The sequence below is a fragment of the Sorex araneus genome, chromosome 8 (genome assembly GCF_027595985.1).
Source record: "Sorex araneus isolate mSorAra2 chromosome 8, mSorAra2.pri, whole genome shotgun sequence".
Classification (NCBI taxonomy): Eukaryota; Metazoa; Chordata; class Mammalia; order Eulipotyphla; family Soricidae; genus Sorex; species Sorex araneus.
Window position 1 is genome coordinate 25074944 of NC_073309.1, and position 24227 is coordinate 25099170.

Below are 24227 nucleotides of genomic sequence, written 5' to 3' on the forward strand. Positions count from 1 at the left end.
CTATGCGTCCCTCCTCTGTGGGACACGTGACCTCAGGGCACACTGCCCGGGGCCCATGGAAATGTTATCGTAAAAAATTGTTTTAATCAAAAGAAAACAGTGAATAAAATAATGACATAATGTATTAGTCTATTGTCAATTCATATAATAAAATTAAAAATTAATATAATAACGAATCCCATGTGGATTCTATTTGTCTTATAATCTCTTATGGAAGAAAGGGCCCCTGAAGGCAAAGTCTCCAGGGCCCACAGATTTCATAAGGCAGCTTTACCTGATATAAATGATCTCATTCAATTCTCTGGAGTCATTCTGAAAAGACAAGAAGAACTGAGGGAAGCAAAGCTCTGAAGACTCAAGTTTCTCTCAGGCCCTGTACCACTGTAGCACTGTCATCCCGTTGTTCATGGATTTGCTTGCGTGGGCACCAGTAACGTCTCCATTGTGAGACTTGTTGTTACTGTTTTTGGAATATCGAATATGCCACAGGTAGTTTGCCAGGCTCTGCCATGCGGGTGGGATACTCTTGGTAGCTTGCCAGGCTCTTCGAGAGGAATGGAGGAATCGAACCCAGATCAGCCTTATGCAAGGCAAACACCCTACCCTCTGTGCTATCACTCCAGTCCTTTCTCAGGTCCTAAAATGAGGAAGGGGGAGAGGCAGACGTGAAGCTGTTGTCTGTCTTTTCCTACTAGGGAAGAGTTTCATGTAGAGAGAGCATCTGGCATTGGGAATGAAAACTGTCACTTGGCTATTTGGTACCAAGGAATGAATGTAAAATTAATTTTGAGTTTCACATGTTTTGCTTCTCAATGAAGGAACGTGTTTAGAAACCAATGTTACCCAGATGCCCTCAACTTCACCAGCGTCAAAGTCAGGACTTCTCTTACAAACTCCTCAGATAATACTCTCAAGCCCCCAGGAAGTCCAGCCTTCATCTGATCCCTGTTGCCATCTCCCCCTTTCTCCTGGGATCGTCAATGACTAGGTATGTGTTCCCCTTACCAGTCTTGGCTAATACTCATAGTCTTTGCTAGGTGCTTGTCACCCGATTTGAAATGTTTCTGTTTTCCAGGAGACTACAGCTCTGTTCATAAAGAAGAACATGCATGACCCACCCTCCTTCAGTTCCCACACTATAGCTAAGACAGAGTAGGTGTTCCAGCCAGGTTTGATAGAAGTTTCTGGAGAGGATTAACAGTTCAACATAAAGGGCAACACAAGACTAGGTTGACCAAATGTCCCAGTTTTCCCAGGACAAATACACTTCCTAGTAGCTTTTCTGTTTGAAGACATGGACAGCCCCAGGTAAACTCAAACATGTTGTTCACTCTACTAATCCCTATGGCATTGATATCTAATAGGAATACTTCATGGGCCTGAGTAGACCCCTCCTAGAACAGTCTCTGCTGTTAGCCTATCTCAGAGTGGCTAACCTGAGTTCCCCCTCCTCCTGATCTCCAAATATGTTCTATCTGATTTGAGGCCCATCTTTTCTTGGCCTCTGAGAGTATACGAAAGCTCTCTCCTAGTTAAACTCAAACCTTTTCTTCCTTAGGGCAATTTTAATAATAGGAATACCCCTTCCTTTGATGAGAAAGACTCGTGCTGACTCCATGCAGTTCCCACAGAAAAGCAAGATAAATCCAGAGGCCAGAGGATGGATCCTAAACTTAGTCATGTGGTTTAGATGCCATCATTTATGAAGACTTTGGGATCTAATGCGGCCGTTCTGTACCAAATTCTGTGCTGTTTCTTAAAGTCTTCTGTCCAGCTAATGCCAAGGAGGTTGTGCCTTATGATATTTGTAATCTCTTGTGAGTAATGGCTATCTTATTATGTAAACTCACCTACCAGAAATGAGGAGTGACTTTTAGGTAACTAGTCTAAAATCAAATTTCATGTGGGCTGTATGGGGGCAAGTATAGAACTGTCTAGGAATGCCGAGATGTTCAAACACACCATTTATATCACTAAGGACACAAGTGAGCTACTTTGGGGTCCATGTGCTGTGTCTCCCTTTTGGTGACTGATTTGTGCTGATTCAGGACTTTTCCCAGAGTAGTGGGTACGATATGTCCTGCACACACTGTTACTTAAGTTAGTCTCCAAAGTGGACTTCCCTGACAGCAAAGGGAAGTTCTATTTCAAACACCAGTTCTAAATCTTTCCCTAGAGTGGACCAATTCTGTAATCTACCTTTGTAACTCTGAGTAATCAGTTTCCAATTTTGAAAAGTTTTAATTTGGCTCTATTATTCACCACTTTTGTGTAGGGGCAGAGGGAAGGAGTTTATGTGTGGCAGTGCTCAGGGACTATTCCAAGATCTGGGCTTGGAGTCACTCTTGGGGATGTTCTGGAGATGATGTGGTACCCAGCCTAACTGGAATTCTTGCACGTAACGTGTACACGCTCTCAGACCTTTGAACTCTCTCCGGCCCTACTGCTAACCTTACTACACATAGATCAGAGATTACCTGGAGATTGTGAAATCTATAACAGTGTAATTAAGTGTCAGTGAGTTGACAATACTAAGAAGTTAAGAGGCCAATTTAAACCAAAGGACCAGAAATCTAATGCCTCTGAGAAGGGAAAAGAAATCAGGGCAATGAGACAACACATAATTAGCAAGGTTGACTCCAGAGGGTTCTAAATGGAGTTTGCAGCACCAATTTTGCCATGTTTATACTACAAATGAGCCACTGTCATGTCTTCTCACAGATCCTGCCATATTGCTGCACGTCTTGGTTTTCTGACTAAAGATAATATGCATATGTGCTTTACAGATATCTTTATTTTATTTCTGGGTCACACCTGGCAGTGCTCAGGACTGCCTCCTGGCTCTGTGCTCAGGGATCCCGACCATGTTTTGGGGATCGTAGGAGGGTGCCGGAGAAGGAACGTAGGTCAGCTGCTTGCAAGGCAAGCATCCCGCCCAGTGCCCTATCATGCCAGATGTCAAACTTGAAATTAAAACTCAAGCCTCCTGTCAATAATTTTTCTATCATTCTCACTTTTTAATTTATTTACTTATTTATTAACTTTTGTAGGTTGTCTCAAGAATCAGGAATTCAAGTAAAATTGCAAAGATACCCTGGAAGTTTCTAATCTTGGGGTCTTAGTAGACTTAGGAACCCATGAATGCACGGATCACAGAAGAGTGTGGCCAGAATGCAAGATAGTCCTGCCTTTTGTCTTGGTGAGAAGTCCAAACTTATACCAAAATGAGGCTGCAAAAAAATGAAGGCAAGGTAGGAGGGCACCAGGTGTCTAGTCTGGTGAGGAAAGACCAGGACAAGTTCCAGCTGCTTTCTCAGATGTTTGTGGAAATGCTCACCCATCCTGCATATCTTAGACAAAGAGGGGCCATGTGCGGAAAAAGCTCAAGAGTCCCTGACTTAAGTCCCTGATAAAATTTAAGATCCACTTCTGAGTCGAAAAACAACAAACCAACCAAATAAAAAACAAAACCAAACCTGTTTCCATCCATGTCAGAGAACTAGCACTGGATTAGTGGAGGCACTGCACACAGCTATAAGATTAAAGGGCATCTGGAAATTCAGCAACTGTTTTCAGACACTGGGTAACAAGCAGACAGGACTGTGGCCTATCAGAAGTAAGCAATAGATGAGGTGAGACTCCTCCATCCTAGCTGGTAGCATTGTTTGAGCAATAATGGCTATAAGGGCTAGAGGGGAGGGGACCCAAGCCAAGCCTGAACTCTTTCGTAAGAGGAAGCACAGGTTACTCCCTGAGCCTTTGGGCAAAGAAACAAAGGAGAGAAATTGGGCATATGTGAGTTTTGGAGATGATAGTGTTGAGACAAAGATGGTAGGACAACAAAGAGTGGAGACAGCTTGTTGGTACACTAGTTTAACTAACCAAGATCTCATAGAAGCTGTTCCATAGACATAGGGCCCAGGCAAATTTGCCATGACCAAGGAGCAAGAGATTAAGTATTTTAAGCTTTGTAGACCGTGTAACTTTGTCCACAACACCTCGACTCTGATTTTATAGTGTGAAAGCATCCCCAGAAAACACACAAGCAAATCAGTGTGTCTATGTTCCAAATGGATTTTATTCTTAACAACAGATAGGTTCAAATTTGATTCAGAAGTAATAGTTAGATACCCTTTCTCTGAAAGATATATTTCTAGTTAAGTAAATGACTATAAGAATAATTTAAAAATGATTGGGAGGAATGTAAAAACAACCTAGTAATTTGGAATCCATTGACTCGGGAAAATAATAAGTTTCACATTGAGAGACATTACTGGTGCCCGCTCAAATCGATGAACAGCCGGATGACAGTGACAGTGACAGTGATATCTAATGGCAGCTGCGTGTTGATTTACATAGGCACTCTCACATGTAGTAGTAACTATTAAAAAGGTAACAAAAATTACAGAAAACACTGATAATGTGGGATTGACAGATAAGAATCTCGAAGGGGCTAATATAATTAAGCATTTAAGGGAAAAATGGTAACTTTCAGTAGGGGAATGAAAATTTAACAGTAGATTGGATCTCACAAAAGAAGAGATTAATGAACTCGAAAATGAGGCATAATAAACTAGGTATATGAAAATACTGAGAAAGAAAAGGCTTAAAAATTACATAGAGTGCTAGAACAATAGTACAGTGGGTAGGGTATTTGCCTTGCATATGACTGACATGAGTTCGATCCCTGGCATCCTATATGGTCCCCCAAGCAATGCCAGGAGAAATTCCTGAGTGCAGAGCCAGGAGTAATCCCAGAACTTCACCGGGTGTGACCCAAAGAGCCAAAAAACAGGCAAAAATAGGTACACAGAGTCTCAGTAATCTCTGAGTCATCAAACTATGAAATGATCACACACACATTTGGAGTCTTAAGAGTGAGAAAAGAGGTACTGGAGCGATAGCATAGCAGGTAGGGTGTTTTTGTTTTGCATGCGACTGACCCAGGTTTTTGATTCCCAGCATCGCTTATGGTCCCCTGAGCACCACCAGGAGAAATTCCTGAGTGAAGAGCCAGGAGTAACCCCTGTGCATTGCCGGGTGTGACCAAAAAAAAAAAAGTGAGAAAAGAAAATTTTGAACCAAACCTTTTTACAATTTCTGAGAAAAATATTAATCACTGACATAATAAGAAAGCGTTGAAATAATTTGTTGATAGAACTGATCTCAAAATGCCATGAAAAGATGTTTAAAAAAGAAAATGGAAACACAAATCTCCATTAAGGAATTCAAAACAATCGCCACAAAAGAATGAAGAATTATAGCACTGTACAGCACTGTCGTCCTGTTGTTAATCGATTTGCTGGAGCGGGCACCAGTAACGTCTCCACTGTGAGACTTGTTACTGTTTTTGGCATATCAAATACACCACGGGTAGCTTGCCAGGCTCTGCCATGTGGGCGAGATACTCTCAGTAGCTTGCCAGGCTCTCCGAGAGGGATGGAGGAATAGAATCTGGGTCAACTGCATGCAAGGCAAGTGCCCTATCTGCTGTGCTATTGCTCCATCCTACTAAAATATATTAAAACAAAACTTGAAAAATGCTGTGTTTGCGATATATATAGGTATGGGACTGGAGCTGCTCAGGGACTACTCCTGCTGTGTGCTCAAGGGTCCTGACTGTGTTCTGTGAAATATAATTTTCAAAATTGAGTGATAGTACAGCGGGTAGGGCATTTGATTGCATATGTAATGAAATTTAGAAGTGGTAACTCAAAACCTTACACATATCCAGAAATCAAATGATATTTTAAAACATATCTTTAAGTTAACAAAAATTATAAATCAAACTATACAATATTGCAAACTGACTGATAAAGAAAACACAGCATATCAAGTTCGTGGTATACAGTTAAAAGTGTAGGAGGAAATAAATACTTTTTTATTTCATATTTATACATTAGAAAAAGAAGAAAGGCTTTAAACTAACATTTATTTCTATCTTAAAAGCAATAAAATGTCTTATAAGTTATAAGGTGAATGGAGAAATGAAATAATAAAGATAAGAACAAACCTGGACTGGAGAGAGAGAGCAGTGGGTAAGAAGTTTGCCTTACATGTTCAACCCAGTTAAATCTCAGCACTGCATATGGTCCCCTTAGCATCACGAATAGCTGTCCCTGGGCACTGTGGGATGTGACTCATCCTCACCCAAGGGGGCAAAAAAAGATAAGAGCAAAATAAATGAGAGTGAAGGGAATCGTGACAAATGAAATTATAAAAAATTGAAAGTTGAAAAATTCAGTTTATTAAACTTTTCAGTTAGACTGGTTAAGAATAGCAAAAAGCAAAATAATGAATTATCATATCAAAAATGTGTATTTAATAATATATACATTATATATTATATATAACACATATATAATATAAACATTATTGAAAGCATAATGAAGAGATTTTATCAATAATTTGATGCCAATAACTTTAACAATTAGATCTGAAATTGGCAGGTTTCTTGCAAAACACTAAGCCAAAACTAAGACAAAAAGAAACAGAAATTTTGAATAGCAAATGGGAAACTCTACCAAATATTTTAGAAAGAACTAGTGCTGAGGCTTTTAAAGTCTATCAGAAAATAAAGAAAGAATATTTTTGAACTTCTTCCCTTGAACAGCATAGCAAACAGAGAAGAACTTGATCTCTAAGTTCTAAGTCTTGATCCATATGCTTAATAAAATCACAAAATTAGATCATTACAATAAATATTCTATATTACTATATATACATATATATGTAAATAGAATATTGTGACCATCTGAATTTAATCCATGATTCTTAATTGACACTCATTCAAAAAGCAATGTAATTTATGTATTAACAGAATAAAAGAAAAAAAATGTGTGGTCAACTCAGTAGAGGTGATAAAAGGCCCTTGGGACAGCTCAGTGGTAGACACCTGTCAGGAAGGTGTGAAGTTTCTAGTTCAATCCCTGGCACTACCCTACATGCTAAACATGATCTGGTAGCACTCTCTCATCTGTCATCCCCAGTGCCACAGTAATGCATACAACCTCCAGCACACCACAACTAAATGTCTGCAAACACCATTACTTGCGTGTGACCCCAGCATGCCCCACAATTAAGTATGTGAATACCACAAGTGAATGCACAACACCCGGGAATCACAGCAACAGCAGCTGAGGGAAAGGAAGGAAAAAATCAGATGTAATAAAGCACTGTACAAAACTTAGCACCTGTCTAAATTTGGGGGGAAAAAAAGATTCTCAGAAATGAGGAATAAAAGAAAGGATTCTTAGGGCCACAGAGACAGAACAGCGGGCAAGGCCCTTGCCTTGCATGCAGAAGAGCCAGGTTTGATTGTCAGCACTCCATTTGGTTCCCTGAGCTTCACCAGGAGTGATCCTTGAGCACAGAGCCAGGAGTATGATCTGAGCACTGCTGGGTGAGGTGTCCCAAAGCAAAGCAAAGCAAAGCAAAGCAAAACAAAACAAACACCCCAAACAAATGAAAAACATTCTCAACCTAACAAAGACATTGTTGAGAACCCCATATTTAGCTTTGTAGTTACTAAACAGTTAGAGACTAAACACGTCTCTCCTGGATGTTAATGAAGATAATGTTTGACCTCTTCTGATCAACATTGTGTTAGAAATTTTAGCCAATGCAATTAAGTCAAGAAACAGGTATCAAAAACATATGGATAGGCAAGGTGGAAGTAAAGCCAATATTACTCATTGATATCCTGATGGTACACATCCTAAAACTAACTAAAATTCAAAATTAATAAGTGAGCTCAGCGAGGCAAAAAAATAAATCCTCAAAATAAATTGAATAAAAATATGCGAACCTTAAAAATAAAATATTTCTGTTACATATCAAATAAGAATGAAGTAAATGGAGAGCTTTTAATAGGTTTGTGGATTTGAGCACTCTAACCATTCTAACAATATGGTTAGATGTCAATCTTTCTATATTCATCTTAGTAGTAAGCATAGCCATAATCAAAAGCTCAGCAGGAATTTGGTGTAGTCTGACTCACAGATTATAAAATTTATATGAAAATAAAAGTGGTTAACATAACCTTAAAATTAAATACAAATTTGGAAAACATACTACATAATTTCAGGAATAAAAAAAAATTCTCCAGTAATCAATAGTGTGTCGGATTAGTGTAAGAATAGGCTGATCAATAAAACACAATAGAGATTCTAGAAATAAACCCATATTTACACAGTCAATTGATTTTTGACAACAGCACCAAAAGAATTCAATAAAGGAAAACCTTCAACAAGTGGTGCTGGGAGAACAATATGCTGATGAAAACAATGAGCTTTGACCTTTCCTTCATAGCATACATATCCAGAAATTATTAATAAAAGTCAAAAGTATCAAGTTCCACAGGACACATTTTTCAAGATGTTGGAGTAATGTCATCTTAGAAATGGCACAATCACATATTTAAAAAATAAGTAATCAGGTATCATTAAAACTAAACATGTTTCTTCTTAAAGTGTCCATCAGTGGGAGAGTGGATAGACAAACTGATATATTCCTAGAATAAAATATATGAACATATAAATATGCAGTAGGAATACGTATTCAAATAAAATATAACGCCTTGAAATGAAGAAAAAAGTTTTTTCTTTCATTAATAAAAAGAAACAACTTACAGGAGTAAATCTCAGAAATACTATGGATAAATCTCAGAAATATGCCAATATACAGAGGTAAAAACATGAAGAGAAGTTCCATCTACACCAAATTTTTTAATAGACAAAACATACCTAGGGTCAAAGGTCAAAAGAGAATCATCAAGTTAACTCATGTTAACACACACAAAAAATTGTGAGTATTCATAAGAAAATTCTTAATAATAGCCCCAAATAGAAATAATCCAAATATTCACCAATTTATGTAAGGGTAAACAAAATGCAATGAAATAATTTTTAGCCATACAATGAAAATAATACCCATCTAGGCAATAGATCAGGACAACCTTAAGAGTTTATATTAACTAAAAGGCAGCCACAGAATGCCACATGTTCATGATTCAATTGCTGTAAAATAACCAGTATAAACAAATAGATCTATAGAGACAGAAAGTAGATTAATAGTTTTCAGGGTTTGGGAGATACAAAGGATGAGAAATGGTGGCTGATGGGGATATAGCGATATGATGGAAATATTCCAGGATTAAATTGTGATGATACTGGTACAGCTGCAAATACACATTATTGAACTCTATACTTCAGAAGAGTGAGTTTTATGACATTTAATTGTATTTTTTTAAATTTATATACTTAACATATGTGAAATAGCATTTTAATTCCATGAAAGATGTTTTACTAATACATGCTGCAGGCATAGTTTATTATACAATGGGACGAAACACAATATAAAAGGGTGTATTTCAAATGGGTAATGTTTAAATATTGAAAAGTATAAAGTATTAGAAGAGAAATTACAGAATATTTATAAATATTTCAGTGAAAGAAAACTTCCTAAGCAATCAAAGAAACTCAGACTACATTGAGACCAAATTTGACCAGAATAAATGTATGCATTTTATTTATTTACTTATTTATTTAAAATGTTTTTTTTTAACTGAATCACCATGTGGAAAGTTACAAAGTTTTCAGATTTAAGTCTCAGTTATACAATGCTCGAACACCCATCCCTTCACCAGTGCACATATTCCACCACCAAGAATCACAGTATAGCTCCCCCCCGCCCCCCCACCTCTCCAGCCCCCAGTGAGTTTTGTGTTAAAATATTGAATGTAATCAAAGTAAAGTGAAAGTAAAGTGAAAGTAATTGTATCTTAATTAAAAAATTAACCTAAGACTAGAGAGCTAGTACAGCAGATAGAGAACCTGCCTTGAACACAGCCTACCTGGGTTCCAGAACACTTCCAGGAGTGATCCCTGAGCACAAAGTCAGGAGTAAATCCAAGTTCCTGAGCACTGCCACATATTGCCCCCAGTTATAAAAAAAAAAAACTTTACTAATGTTTTAATAGGAAGCATTCTTAGTCTAGATATAAATATTCAATCAAACCTGTAATCTCAAATAAATCATTAAAATACTGTATCACCGTATCACTGTCATCCCATTGTTCATCGATTTACTCGAGCGGGCACCAGTAACGTCTCTATTCCTCTCAGCCCTGAGATTTTAGCAGCCTCTCCTTACTCGTCTTTCCCAATGACTGGAGGCTCTTTCAGGTTCGAGGGAATGAGACCTATCGTTACTGTTTTTGTCATATAGAATACGCCACGGGTAGCTTGCCAGGCTCTGCCCGTGCAAGCAGGATACTCTTGGTAGCTTGCTGGGCTTTCCAAGAGGTATGTATATACTCTCATCCTGTTGATCAATGATTTGCTCGAGAGGGCCCAGTAACGTCTCCATTCATCCTAGCCCTGAGATTTTAGCAGCCTCTCTTTACTTCTCCTTCCCAACGGTGCCGCGTTAGAGGCTCTTCAGGGCCAGGGGAATGAGACCCATCATTGTTACTGTATTTGGCATATGAATACGCCACGGGGAGCTTGCCAGGCTCTCCCCGGGCAGTAAACTCTCTGTAGCTTGCCAGGTTCTCCGAGAGGGAGAACTAGTCTATCAGTGGTCTCGCGGCTGTATGGCACAAGTGATGAAGACAGCCAGTGAAGACAGCCAGGTTCGGGGGCAAGAGACTCTGTGTCGCTCTCTTCTGGTAGCTCGGTTTTCTAGTGTCTGGATGTTGGCTGTTGATGGGATTACACGGGCGCCAGGGGCAGTTTCTGGGTGTGACTGCCTAACTACTGGAAAATGGGGAATCTGGGTGGAAGAGGCCCAGTCCCAATCTCAGCAGACTTGGAGATCTTGGCCCCGGGTCCTGCATACCTGGGTTCCTCTGCCAAATCCTTCATGCATGAAGCTTGTCTGAACATGTGGAGGGTGGCCTAAGTGGATTAAAATACTAAAAAAAAAAATAAAATTAATTCAAATTAAAATGTTGACACCATTAATGAAAATACAAAAAATAATATACTCAAAGTACAGAAGCTCACCAGCATCAGGTTATTCCCATTGGGAACTAGACCATCATTGTCCTCTCATGGGTGATATAATGTCACAGGGCTTTCTGAGGGCTTGCTAATATAATTTGTGACAATAGAGGTTCCTGTATTAAAAAGTGACAAAACTGTGTTACTTATATTTATCTACCTTAAAAAAACAAAGAAGAAATTATTGGTAGTTATTAGAATAAAAAGGCTTACTATTTTAATTGTAAAGTCAATACCTTTCCTGTTTAATGAAAAAACATTATAGTAAATACAATGGCTAAAATGATTTCATTTGGGGGACCAGAGAGATAGTACAGCGGGTAGGACGATTGCCTTGCATGCAGCCAACTCGGGTTCGAAACCTGAATACCATATCGTCCCCCAAGGATTTCTAGGAGTAATTCTTGAGTGCAGAGCCAGGAATAACCCCTGAGCATCACTGGTTATGATCCAAAAGCCAAAAAAAATCCATTTTAAAAAATAAACAAAGCCACAGAATTACAGGATCTGCCTGGGACCTACGTCGGGGAAACTCTACTGAGGAACAGCTGAAAAAATCATTAATGACTTGAGAGTACACCTCAACTTTCCATGGATGGAATTTTAAAGGTATCGCTTTTCTAAACTCACATGCAAAACTCAGCAAGACTTTTATGAAACATAAAAAAATGAATCTGAAGTGAATCCAGAAGTACAACTGTTCAAGAATAATCAGAACCAAGAAGAATGGGGTGATCTTTCTTCAAGTAGGTATAAGAATTCATTCATCAAATCTGGCACACAGTTGGACTCAGCAGGCAAACACCTCCGGATAATAATGAAGAACTCAGACAAAAACCTAAGAGTGGGAGGCTGGAGCGATAGCACAGCGGGTAGGGCGTTTTCCTTGCACACGGCTGACCCGGGTTCGATTCCCAGCATCCCAGATGGTCCCCTGAGCACCGCCAGGAGTAATTCCTGAGTGCAGAGCCAGGAGTAACCCCTGTGTATAGCTGGGTGTGACCCAAAAAGCAAAAAAAAAAAAAAAAACAAAAAAACTAAGAATGAACATGGCTTGGGACAAAGTGAAGTCTGAATTTTCCCACTAAAATAATTGGGAGTGCTCGCTTCGGCAACACATATACTAAAATTGGAACGATACAGAGAAGATTAGCATGGCCCCTGCGCAAGGATGACACGCAAATTCGTGAAGCGTTCCATATTTTTCAACGGTTCCTTTTGAACAGGTCTGACTTGCGGGGGAAACTCCAAATAATAACAGTAAGTTTTTGTTGAAATTTTGAAGGTTTTTAATGTAGCAGCCACCTCTCTGGACTGTGAACTAAGCAAAAGCCCCACGCTGGCCGACGAGGCGTGGCCTACACCATACTATGAGGCGCGGGAAGGGGGATGAGGGGGAAAAAGAAAAAAAAAAGGGAAAAGGAAAAAGGAAAAAAAAAAGAGAGAGAGAAAGAGTTATGTACTTGTAGCAGTGGGGCTACATATCTCTTCATTTCCAGCAATGAAAAACTAATTATCAAATGTAGTAGGTCTGTCTCTCTTGGTTGGAAACTCCAACAACTATAGTGAGTTTTGTGTTGAATTATGGAATGTAATCAAGGTAAAGAAAAAATGAAGTGAAATTCATTAGTTATACAGTAGGGGGTAGGGGGTGGGGGCGGGGGGTATACTGGGGTTTCTGGTGGTGGAATATGGGCACTGGTGAAGGGATATTGTATAACTGACATATAAACCTGAGAACTATGTAACTTTCCACATGGTGATTTAATAAAAAGTTAAAAAAATAAATGAATAAAATAATTGGGAAAGAAGTGGAGAATGCTCTCAATGACATCAGATTATTACTGTGTAGTGACTATGTATCTTAAAACAAAATTTAGGACTATCATATACTTTGCAATGCAACAAGCTCACAAAGGCTAACTTTAATTGTCTAGGTAACCCCCCTCTAAAGCAGCAGAATAAAAATAAGATAAGAATTTGTTAACTTACTTCAAAGAAGGATTTTGAGGAGGAACTTTCAAAACATGCCAACAATACTGGATATGAAAGAATAATTAATGCCTTAAAATAATGGAAAATGTATATGACAGAAAACTGTTTTGAAAAATTAAGACAATTGAAGAAAATAGTTATCAGGGGGAAGAAAAACATTCTCTTCCATATGTGACTTTCTATGGGCTCATGCAACAGCTGTGGGAAAAAAATCCAATTCAGACTTGTTGAAATGTAGAAGGTTGTGGCTTTTGTCCCAGAATGCTCTCTTCATGAGGAAACCATGGATTACCGGTTACCCCATCCCTCCTCTCAGACCAGCCTGGCAGCCCTTAGGAGAGAGAGCACAGCTTCTCACATCCAGCTTGGGTTATAGGTCCAACTCTACCAGCAAGGCTGGAAGGAGGTTTCTTTCTCCCTGCTTCAGTTTCTCTTGTTTTTAGATTCCCATGGTCTGCCCACCTGTATTCCTGACCACATACGGATCACATGCTCCCCCTGGGAGGAAAGTGGGTCGGGCAGTCCTGCACAAACCACACAGACTGCTTTTTTTGGTTTACATATAACATAGAGGGTTCTATTATCAGAAGAAGGGAAAAGAAAGGCTAAGAGGAATTACAGCAGACTTTTATTAACACATATAAAGAGCTCTGACAAATCAATAGGAGACTGTATTTTTGAAAGGATATAAAAAGCCATAAAGTCTCATCATGAATTAAGATGTCCTTTTTCAAGCTTTATTCTTTTATTATCTCTAACAAAAGCCTTTCAAGGTTGGATAAATTAATAAATTAAGTTGTGGTATTTTATCACAAAATTCTATTATAAGAAACTTCCATTCCTCCCAAAATGATGTGTAGTGTAGAGTTTCTGGTGACAAAATTTAATTCAAAGAAGTGTCTCAAAGAAGTTTTTTAGAATTTTAGGTATGATGACTAAGAAACAGTCCCTCAGGCAGAATGAATTCTGAAACCTTTATTTCATTAGACTGCCATAAATCTTTTTTCTTTCATCTTTGAAAAAGTAAGGGGAGGCCTTGTTCTGATGCTTTTTCTTGAATACCTATAATTTTACAGTGATTTTATGTACATATTTCTTAACTGAATTTAGGGACCTGAACTATACTGATTTCATTTCAAATTTAGTTTGTCTCAATGAAAGAAAAATTAGATTACATTTATATATTCTACATAACTTTCATGAATATAAATGCTTGCCTATTAGATTATGTTACTGCTTTTTAAAATATATAAGCTGTATGTCTCAGACCTAGATGAGATTATTCAGAGATAAAAAGCTTAATTGTTGAGGGAACAGAAAGTTTCTATTAGAATCACCAGACCCACAAAGTACAGTTTTCTTAGTCTTCTGTTTGTTTGCTTTTGTAAATATTGCACATTATTTTTGAGAGAGAGAGAGAGAGAGGGAGAGAGAGAGAGCACCAATAGCAGGAAATTACCTCAAGTGAAAACCTCTAAATTGTATTCAAGCAAGTACGGAGAAAACCTCTTCTCGACCAATTGAAATCTGTGTGCTTGGATGAGTTATTCATCCTCTCTGTGCCTCAGGTTCATCATTTATGGATAGGGATTACAATAGTATACTGACTTCACAGGGTGATTTTGAGGATGCAATGCATTAAAAGTGCCTTGAATAGCTCCTGGCCCAAAGTAAGTGCAGTCAGTTGGTTTCAACTATTTTATCATTTCTAACCATAGTCCATCCTGTTCAGAAGGTCTTGTGAGGGTCACTGCCTGACAAAATGCAATTAAATTGAGTTGGATAAGCTTATATCCTTGAACTAGAAATCTCTGGAAGAGGTGTTTCATTGATGGCGAAATAAATGGTCACTACTATTAATCAGAAATATACAGACTTCTCAGAGTTCCTTGTCCCTTCTCTGTAGCCCTTATTCTATGGTGATTTATCCACTGATGGTTCCATTTCCTATGCTGATTTGTGGACTCCAAGGAGGGTTATGACTTACTCATGACTAACGTCCCTGGACAACATAGGCCTCGGGATCACTGAATATTTGTTGAATGAATAAATGAATGAACAAATGAATGAACAAATCAGCACATGATCACACCACTGAACAGACGTCTGATTCTCCCTCCTTCTGGCTTACATAGAACTCTACTGTCTGGTTTGCTCCTCATGCAAGTCAGAACTAGAAACCCCACAGGCTAACTCCCTGGATGGCAAGGGACAGGTTCCATCTATTTGAAATCTCTTAAAAGATCAGCCCTCAGACTTCTTTAAAGTTCCTTAAGAAGAGGAAATTCCATCACCATAAGTGTGTCAGCTATGAATATAAAAATTTGTCCTCTGAGAAAAAATGAAATATTATACCAACATAGATACAATCTTTTGGCTACTTTGCTGGTTATTCATGCATATATATTAGTAAAGATGAGAAACCTAATGGAAAGGTGGTGACAAAAAAAAAGAAGTGGGATTTAATTTAGGGAAATTACATGAATGAGAAGGAAAAATAAACATGACTGCATTTGCTGAAAATTTTTCTGTATCTAGAAAAAATATCCCTTGATATATGTTTGCTACTTGAACAGAATGAAACATTAGTTTGATCCAGAAAATGTTTTGAGATTTTGATTTTGTTTGGATGAGTAGGCAATGCTTCAAAGTTATTTTAAGAAAATGTCTAGGTTCTGTTCTGATTGAGTGACTCTTTAGTATCTCTGTTTTTCTTTTGTAAAGCCTAGTTATTTCAAATTGATTACAATGAACATTTGGATTCAGTTGGGACTCATAGTTCATCCGGGCCAGAGGTGATCTTCCTCTGTAGGGCCTACTGATCCATTTTTAGGAAAACCTTCACTCAGTGCCCTCCTAGAAATCTACCTTCTTTAATTAAATAGACAGAAGTGTTCCCTAATTGCACTTAAAGCTACTCCTAAGCCTCAGATTGTTCTAGCATGAAGGTGGGTGTAGCCACCTTGGGAACTTCATTTCAGATGCTTCATTCTGGGTTTGCAACTACTGTCACTTGAACTTCGGTTTAGTTTCTTTCGTCTGATAATAATGTGAAACTCAGGGCTCTCTTTGGAGACCTCCAAATGAGAGCTAATTGGAAAAACTCCTTAAATCAGAAATATCAGCTGAAGAAAGATCTTTCCATGGACTCACTTAACTCAGAGCTAAAAGAAATGGGCAATGTATTGGGCTTTTGAAATCCTTACCCTCTAGGTTCAAAAATGAATCAAGAAATAGTTACAAGAGTCAATTGCACGGATGAAGACCAAAACATCATCTTTATAGCCAGCATGACTCAGCAGAAAATATAGCTGAAATCTGTGTCTGCCTTGTCTTGCTTCTCGGACCCTTCTTTCAAGACAAGGTATTAATGCTGGTCCTCTTGTAAAGTGATTCTTTCCTTGCTCAATTGCAAATGGGACCGTTTGATAACTTCATTGGTCCATACCAAGAAATGCCCTGCCAACATGTCTCCGGGTTGAAGGCCCAAGGCAGATGAGTTTCTCCCTGCTGATGCTGAAAACATTGGAGATGCTGAGTTTGGGCAGAAAGCAAGGAATGGTTGTGCTGTGCTTAGGTCCTCCTGAGCTCCACCTTCCATGTGGAAGCGTCTCCTTCCGTGTCAGGGAGTGAAGGTGAGAAAGGGACTCACAGTGTGAGAAAGTAAAATTTCTCCCTCAGGAATGTGATGGTATGGGATTAACCATCCACTTCCTGTGTATTCCATCCTGACCCTTTCTGTCTCACAGCTCAAAACAGCACATTGAAAGAAATTGCTCGGAAATTGTCCAAGTCCCTAAGTGAATGTGCCCTTCTTTTGAGTATGTGGCTCTTCACACTGTCCTATTTCCCCAGATGACTGTCGCTCAACTAGACTCATTTTTCTTCCTCTCCCAAATCCTGACCCTTCCTGCCCATGTCTTACAATTTATCAACCAAAGACCTGGATACTGGGATTATTTCTTAACCACTACCTAGTTAGTGGGCTGGAGCGATAGCACAACGGTAGGGCATTTGCCTTGCATGCAACCAACCCGTGTTTGATTCCTCAGCCCCTCTCAGAGAGGCCGGCAAGCTACCAAGAGTATTGCGCCTGCATGACAGAGCCTGGCAAGCTACCCGTGGTGTATTTGATATGCCAAAAACAGTAACAATAAGTATCACAATGAGAGACATTACTGGTACCTGCTCGAGCAAATCGGTGAGCAACGGGATGACAGTGACCTAGTTAGTCTCTCATAACCCCCGCCACAGTCTCTGTGCGAAATCTCCCAAAGGACATTCATTTACTGTCCTACACGTATTAGGTCTTTTCTGTACTTACTGACTCTGAGAGTTGGAGTGTGGAGTTGGTCGTGCTCTGTTGATCATATGTGTGCGTTGCTGGACAGGTGGATTCATTCACTCATTCATGGACTTACTAATTAGTCTGAAGTGAGCTCGGCACTGTCCTGGGCCCTCAGCTACAACAGATGTTCATTCCCATCTTTGGGAGCTCGGTCTGGAACAGAGGAGGGATTGAGGAATGCAAATGCCACACTCTCACTAGGGAAGTCGGTTAAGGAGGCCCCCAGAACGAGAGCACCCAGTGCCAGGGTGAGAGAAACCGCAGAGCCACCTGGGCCCAGGGTGAAGATTGTAGGATGAGGGACCTTTCTGTGTTAAAAAAAAAAAATCCCAGTTTGAGCCAGGGCATCCCTGCTGGAAAGGGTTGCAGAGGGGAGGCAGGAGAGGGCAGGCACCCAGGGTGGTGGGCTGGTCTGCACCGAGGGAGGCTTTGCAAGTCAGTCAGGAGTTTAAGCTCTAGTCTGTAAGCAACTGGGAGCCAGCAGAGGTTTTCAGCAGAAGTGGAACTGGATCTGCTTTTTATTAGGGAGATAACTCTGCATTGGAGGGAAGGGATTCCTTCTTAGAAAAGTTAATCCTGAAAGGGCAATAGGCATTTGGCCGCTGTGAAACCTGGCTTTTAGCTTAGTGTTTGGAGGGTCTCGAGCGATATTGATGTAATTGAGCTTTTAGCAAAAAAAAGATGAAATCGTAATAGCCAATATGTCTAAAATGAAAAGAACGTGATTTGCCTTATAATCATGCACCCCCTAAAAATAAATCTTTAATTCAGGCTATGAATCTTTAATGCCCCAAATGCAGTATAATACTTTGAAATTGAAACTTGAGATACAGGCACGGCAAGTCAGCCCTCCGGTGGGTTTGGGGCGTACAAATTGAGCAGGATGAACTGTTGACACCTCCTGGTGGCAGCAGATCTGTGCTGTTTGCCTGGACAAAACAAGAGGGAAATGAATCAAAGGCATTAAAAATAAATAACACTGGCAGCCCAGAGGAAGGGCTGGGAGGAAGAAATGACCCAGTGATAGGGGGCTGATGGCTGGGAACCTCTGCTCCTCAGGGAGAAGAGACAGCAGTGAGAGGCCCCAAGAAACTGACCAGGACTTCCCCACAGCCCCCCATACACACACACACACACACACACACACACACACACACACGGTCCTGGGGTAAGTGCCTTGGCCAGGCCTTTCTGACAAATCTAAATTCCTAAGTAGATTATTGAGATAGGCATTCCAGAATTTTCATTGGTGTCTTATATAGACTTATTTTAAATTCTAAGTATCTCCCCAGATAAATGCTTCCTCATCAGCATCGCTTTCAGCTCTGAAGGGGATTTCACCTTCTCAGGACCCCACCTCCCAACCTCCAGCGGCTGTTTTTAACATAAAAGGTGCCACCTCAAGGCACTATTGCCTATGGAGTCAATACATTTCTCACTTGTGCCTTTTCTGTCACTGTCACTGTCATCCCATTGCTCATCGATTTGCTTGAGCGGGCATCAGTAATGTCTCCATTGTGATGTTACTGTTTTGGCTTATCGAATACGCCATGGGTAGCTTGCCAGGCTCTGCCATACGGGTGGGATACTCTCGGTAGTTTGCCGGGCTCTCCGAGAGGGGCAGAGGAAATGCCTTTTCTATTTATATTATTTTAAAAGTCATGAAGATGTGAACTTGGGAGATGCTGAGACACAGAGAAGCTAAGGCTGGTCACAGACTCTCCAGAAGGTACCCCAGCATCTCACAGAGGGAAGCAGTGTGGTTTTTAACTCATGGCTGCAGACGGGTTCTGAAGGGAAATGGGAAGTTCAAGTTAATCCTTCACTTGCTTGATGACCCCCCAGACACATCATCACATCATTGACCTTCCTGGGCCTTTTCTCTCTAGGCAAAAAGGAAAGACTCACACTGAAGTTTAGGAACAATGGGTGCCGATTGCTTAAACTCTTGTGGTTCTTAAATGCTTCTGTTTTTAGGGCCTTAGTCTCTGTGAAAGTCCTCGAAGCTATATTTCAGCTTGATCAAAGGTTTGGATAAGTAAGTTTGGATACTATTCACCTTTATTCCAATACTATGGTATAGTATATGAAATACTATGAAACTATTTATTTTGCTTCACGCACGAAGAAACCTTCTTAGGAGGGAAGGAGGCGCCAAGGACTGGAGTACGTGCTTTGTATGCAGGAACCCCAACTTTGATTCCCAGCACCACATGCCTCCACCCCAAGACTCGATGTGACACCCTGTCTCCCCACCCTCAAAAAGAAGACACCTTCTCATGTCCTGAGTCCATCCTCCTGCACTCCACCCCCACAGGAGGGCAATACCCCAAGTTGAGGCGAGGCAAGTCGGAGCAGCAAATATTACAGAGGTTAAGCATGTGAGCTGAGCTTTGAATAACCTAGAGTCAAACGGGCTCCGTGGCTTACTAGCTGTTTGGCTTCAGGCAAGTTATTTAACCTTTCTGAGCCTCAAGTTTCTCAAACACGAAATGAGGATAATCAATCACAGCAAATCATAGCAATGAGGTAGGGTTTTGTCAAGGGTTAGAGAGACAGGGCCCCTGATTAAGGCCTCCCTTAGCTCAGCGCCGGGCATGGTGGGAGGGTTTTGGGGAGGGGATGGCTACTTTATGCTGCTTTTCTTTCATTATCATTGTATTTCCTCTGGGTCTGACTTGTTAGAAGAGAGAGAGAAGGGCAGGCCTGCGACATCAGGTCTGATCGCAGGACTAGAGACTGGAGTTCTTTTCTCCAAGAGCCTGTGGGACTCTCTGGCCAAACAGCCAGCTGGTGGCCATCCTCAAGTTGATCCATTGATGGGCTGATGGGCTGTGAGAACAGCACCAGTCATTCTGCTCTGTTGTTACAGCTAAGAGGTTGGTCACACCCTCTGACGCTCAAAGGCTGGAGTGATTATTTGATGCATTTGGTTTAGTTTAGAGGAACACCCCCCCCCAACACACACACAATACACACACAGATTTTTATAATTAAAGAACCAACAGTACAAGATTTACATACCTGAGCCTGTCAATGCACGCTATCACTAGAGAGCAAAAATGTTCCATAAAATGTGTGTGAGTGTATGTGTACATGCAATCCTAAAGTTTCCATCACTACATCTGTTTAAGATTCTGAGAGCTCAAATTGTTGCTCGAGGAAGGTAATTTTTGCTTTACCAAAGACCCATCACACAGGTCAGTGGCCCCCCCTTGCTCAAGTGCTATTCTTTGGGCATTAATTTTAATGTTTAAATAGCAAGTGCATTTTCCAAAGGCTGCATAAAGTGCTAGATAAGTAGGAGCCCACTGGCTTGGGAAGAGCGAATGCTCAGCGAAGCCTTTCGCATGGAGAGAATGCTGAATATCTCTGCCATTATTTAGCATCAGAATCAGTTATGGTTGTCTGACTGATGGACAATTTTTTCCCCGACCTGCTCTCTTTGCAAGTGACCTATACTGTCTAGACAGTTGCATATTACTTATACATTCATTTCAGATTTTTATGGGGTTTTCTTCTTCACTAAAGTTGTGCAGGTCTCATGTGCCAAATAACTATAGGAAATGGACTTCGAGAAAAAGCTATAGAATAGCACCAGGTAACTGCTTCTTTTTGATTGTTATGTCATGATGAAAATTAAAAATAATTTCAAAAAATCTTCCTAAGAGGTCTGAACAAAAATGCGAGTAAACTTCCCATCTCAAACATATACCCTCCCCCTAGGCCCCTCCTCTTTTTGGAGTGCCAGCAGTAAGCCATGGAGAGAATTAAAGACATCTCATTTCAAAGGTTCTTAATCAATTCAAGTTGATCCCATTTGTTGATTAGGGAGTCAAAATGCATTATTTGCATTCTGTTTCAAATTCAGAATGTTCTTGTGGAGGTTTGAGGCTGGAGAAATCTCTTTCAGAATGATCCCCTTGGGCAGAAAGGGAGTTAATTTGAAAACTGGTGAGTCTGATGGGTTGAGAAAGTTCCACATGAAACATTTATAATGGCTCCTTGCAAGGTGGCAGGTTTGGGGGTGGGAGGGTCTGTGTTTCACTGGTTGAAGATTTGTGGTATTTTCAGGGTAGCGAGCAGAATGCCCCTGTCCTTCCAACTCCTGGCGTTGTGTGGGTGACAAAGCTGAGGGAGGGGTGCAAGGTAAAGTTCAGAGGTTAAAGAGATGAAGGGGCTCCTCCCTTGAACGTGTCTGAGGCTGGGCCTTGTTCTGGGACCCATCAGGCCTCGAGTCCAGGCTGTTCCACTGCTCCACAAGACCAATTCGGAATACTGAACCCTCCTGCTTTGTTGAAGGGTTACTGCTAGCAAGAGCGGGAAGTTTGAAATTCCCTCCAGCTTATGGCCTGGGATGCTGTGGGATAAATGCCCTGGCCTGACCCAGAGGAAGTGAACTCCTTGGCCAGTGCTCCTGGGAGAACATGCTCAGTACAGCCATGCAAGTCCAGGCTTGCAGCTGGAAGTTCCTCCTCTCTGATTTCACAGCCTATTGCTTTTTGTTGTTGTTGTTAGGAAAATCCCAGGCCTGCTTACGATAAAGGACGTGTTGATGTGTGTTCTACATTTCCAGGAGACACTACTTCTTTGGGGCAAGATGATACATTAACCTATTTGCATCTCATTTCTGTCAAGTGGTCATGGAGAAGGTGAACGTTTCTTCACGATTACAAGAAGGGAATAATGCAACTCCTAATGGATAAAATTGCTCTCCTAGCTTTGGAACCTCATTCCTCTCTACCGCCACTACCCCCAACTGCCCTCTCTACCCCCACCCGCCTCCCCAGCCCATACCCACTTACACAGCTCCCAGTGTTCCATTGGGAGTCGTTCTGGACAGCTTACCGCTTACCCTGGCAACCAAAGGGTCAGCATATTCAGTTTGTCAGCCAACACCAACATAAAATCACAAAGCTTGCTTATCACGTGGCCGAAGTTACTCCGGCTGTAAGGAAAGCAGAGTCCCAAACCCTCTTTCGGAAGGGGAGAAAGTTTTACTTGTCGAAATACCAATTCTCAAACACACCATTTCTTTCGATAACAACACCACCTGACCCCTTTCAAAAGCTGTTTCTTTCTCAGCCTGGATTTTATTTTCTGTTCCACTCCTACAGTATAAGATTAATTCCCACATTCTGCACGTTGCCTGGAGTTCGATGCACATGTCTACTGAGGTGTACAGCCCTCAAATAACTTTGGTGCTTCTTTCACCCACTGTTAGGAAGTATATTTAAAAGAAATTGCCTTTTATAGATTTAAATTACAAAAGTACTGATATCATGCAAAAGGCAGTTTAAGTCATGCAAGCATACAAATAGGTAAATCTTTGGGAAAAAGATACCAAGGCTAATATGAATGTAAATAGGATTAGCTGCCTGCATTAGCAGTGGCTGTGAAATTTAAAGTCCTTTCTGTTAGGTTATTCTTTCAAATACACCTATATTTCATGTGTGCCTTTGTAGATATTTTGGAATATATTTTACTTTGTCTTGGGCTTGGATTTTGAAACAAGTAGAGGCAACAGCCCTGACTTCTGCTTCTTAGCAGCCAAGGTAGACGTGGAATTTAACCTTCTTGATGGTTAAATATTTATTTACATAAAATTTTAAATCTCTAAAAAAAAATAAGGCATAGTTTGCCCAAGGGGGGAGGAATAGATTCCTATTGCAAAGAAATGAGAAGACTGTGTATATTGTGTTCTAATCCTTCTCTTAAAAAATACCTGCTTGTTTTTAAAGATTTAGTCACAGACATGAGATATAAATGTAGAGCTTTATTTTGATGGTTAATGAGGGGATCAGCCAAAAGCAGCTCACAAACTGGGTTCAGCTCACGGCCTAATTTCTTTTTTTCATTCTCCCAGGAAAGGATGATTAAAAAAAATTAAGTAATTGTAAAACTTTTAAATAGAATAATATTTTATGACAAAATTTTCCTGCAAATTTTTATATCAATCAATCAAGTGTGATTCGGGTTAAGCCCTGCTTGTTTGTTGAACAAGTGGCTGCTTTCTTATGCCAGGGCAGATGGAAGTGATTGTTGTTTTTTGGGGGTGGAAGAGTAGGTTTGGGCCACACCAGCATCATCAGGGGTCACTGATGGGGGGAATCGTAGGCAGTGCTGAGAGTTGATCAGGGTCAACTGTGTGCAAGGCAAATGCCTTAGACCCTCCCCTATCTCTTATACCCTGTCCTGTCTCTCCAGCCCTAGATCAGAATAACTCTGCCACTGACCTCACAGCTTGCCATGTCTAAAAGTGTTTGTCATTCACCCTCTGCCACAGGCAAATTTTGAAGTCCTGGATTTAGGATCAAGGAATCTTCAGACGCCTTATTATTAGGAATCAGAATTAGAATGTCGGAGGAGAAAAGGAGTATGAAAGAATCTTCACATTATCCCCCCCTTATTTTTTTTTTGGTTTTTGGGTCACACCTGGCGATGCACAGGGGTTACTCCTGGCTCTGCACTCAGAAATTACCCCTGGCGGTGCTCAGGGGACCCTATGGGATGCTGGGAATCAAACCTGGGTCAGCTGCCTGCACGGCAAACGCCCTACACACTGTGCTATCGCTCCAGCCCCACATTATCCCTTTCTTAGCTAGGTGCCCAGAAGAGCTGATAGGCCAATGGGAGGATCTCTCCTCTGAGTCTCACTTTCAGCTCCCAACTAATTACCGAGCTGCAGAATATTCTGTGGAGCCATTCTTCCACTCTGGGAGCTACTCTCCCTGCTCCACAGATGGGTTCACAAAAGGAAAAGATGCCTCCTCAGGCTGCTGCCAGAATGGTAAGAGATGATACATAGTGGGAAGTTTAAAAGAGAACCCTTGTAAAGTTCAATTTTTAAAGAATTTTCTTAAAAATTCTGAATCAGGGCC

General features: G+C 40.6%; 1 non-coding gene across 1 annotated transcript; it reads left to right on the forward strand.

Moving 5' to 3' along the window:
* Positions 1 to 12102: 12102 nt before the first annotated feature.
* On the forward strand, positions 12103 to 12209 carry LOC129406935 (U6 spliceosomal RNA). The gene has a single exon (XR_008631343.1). It is a non-coding gene; the product is annotated as a U6 spliceosomal RNA (small nuclear RNA).
* Positions 12210 to 24227: the final 12018 nt, after the last annotated feature.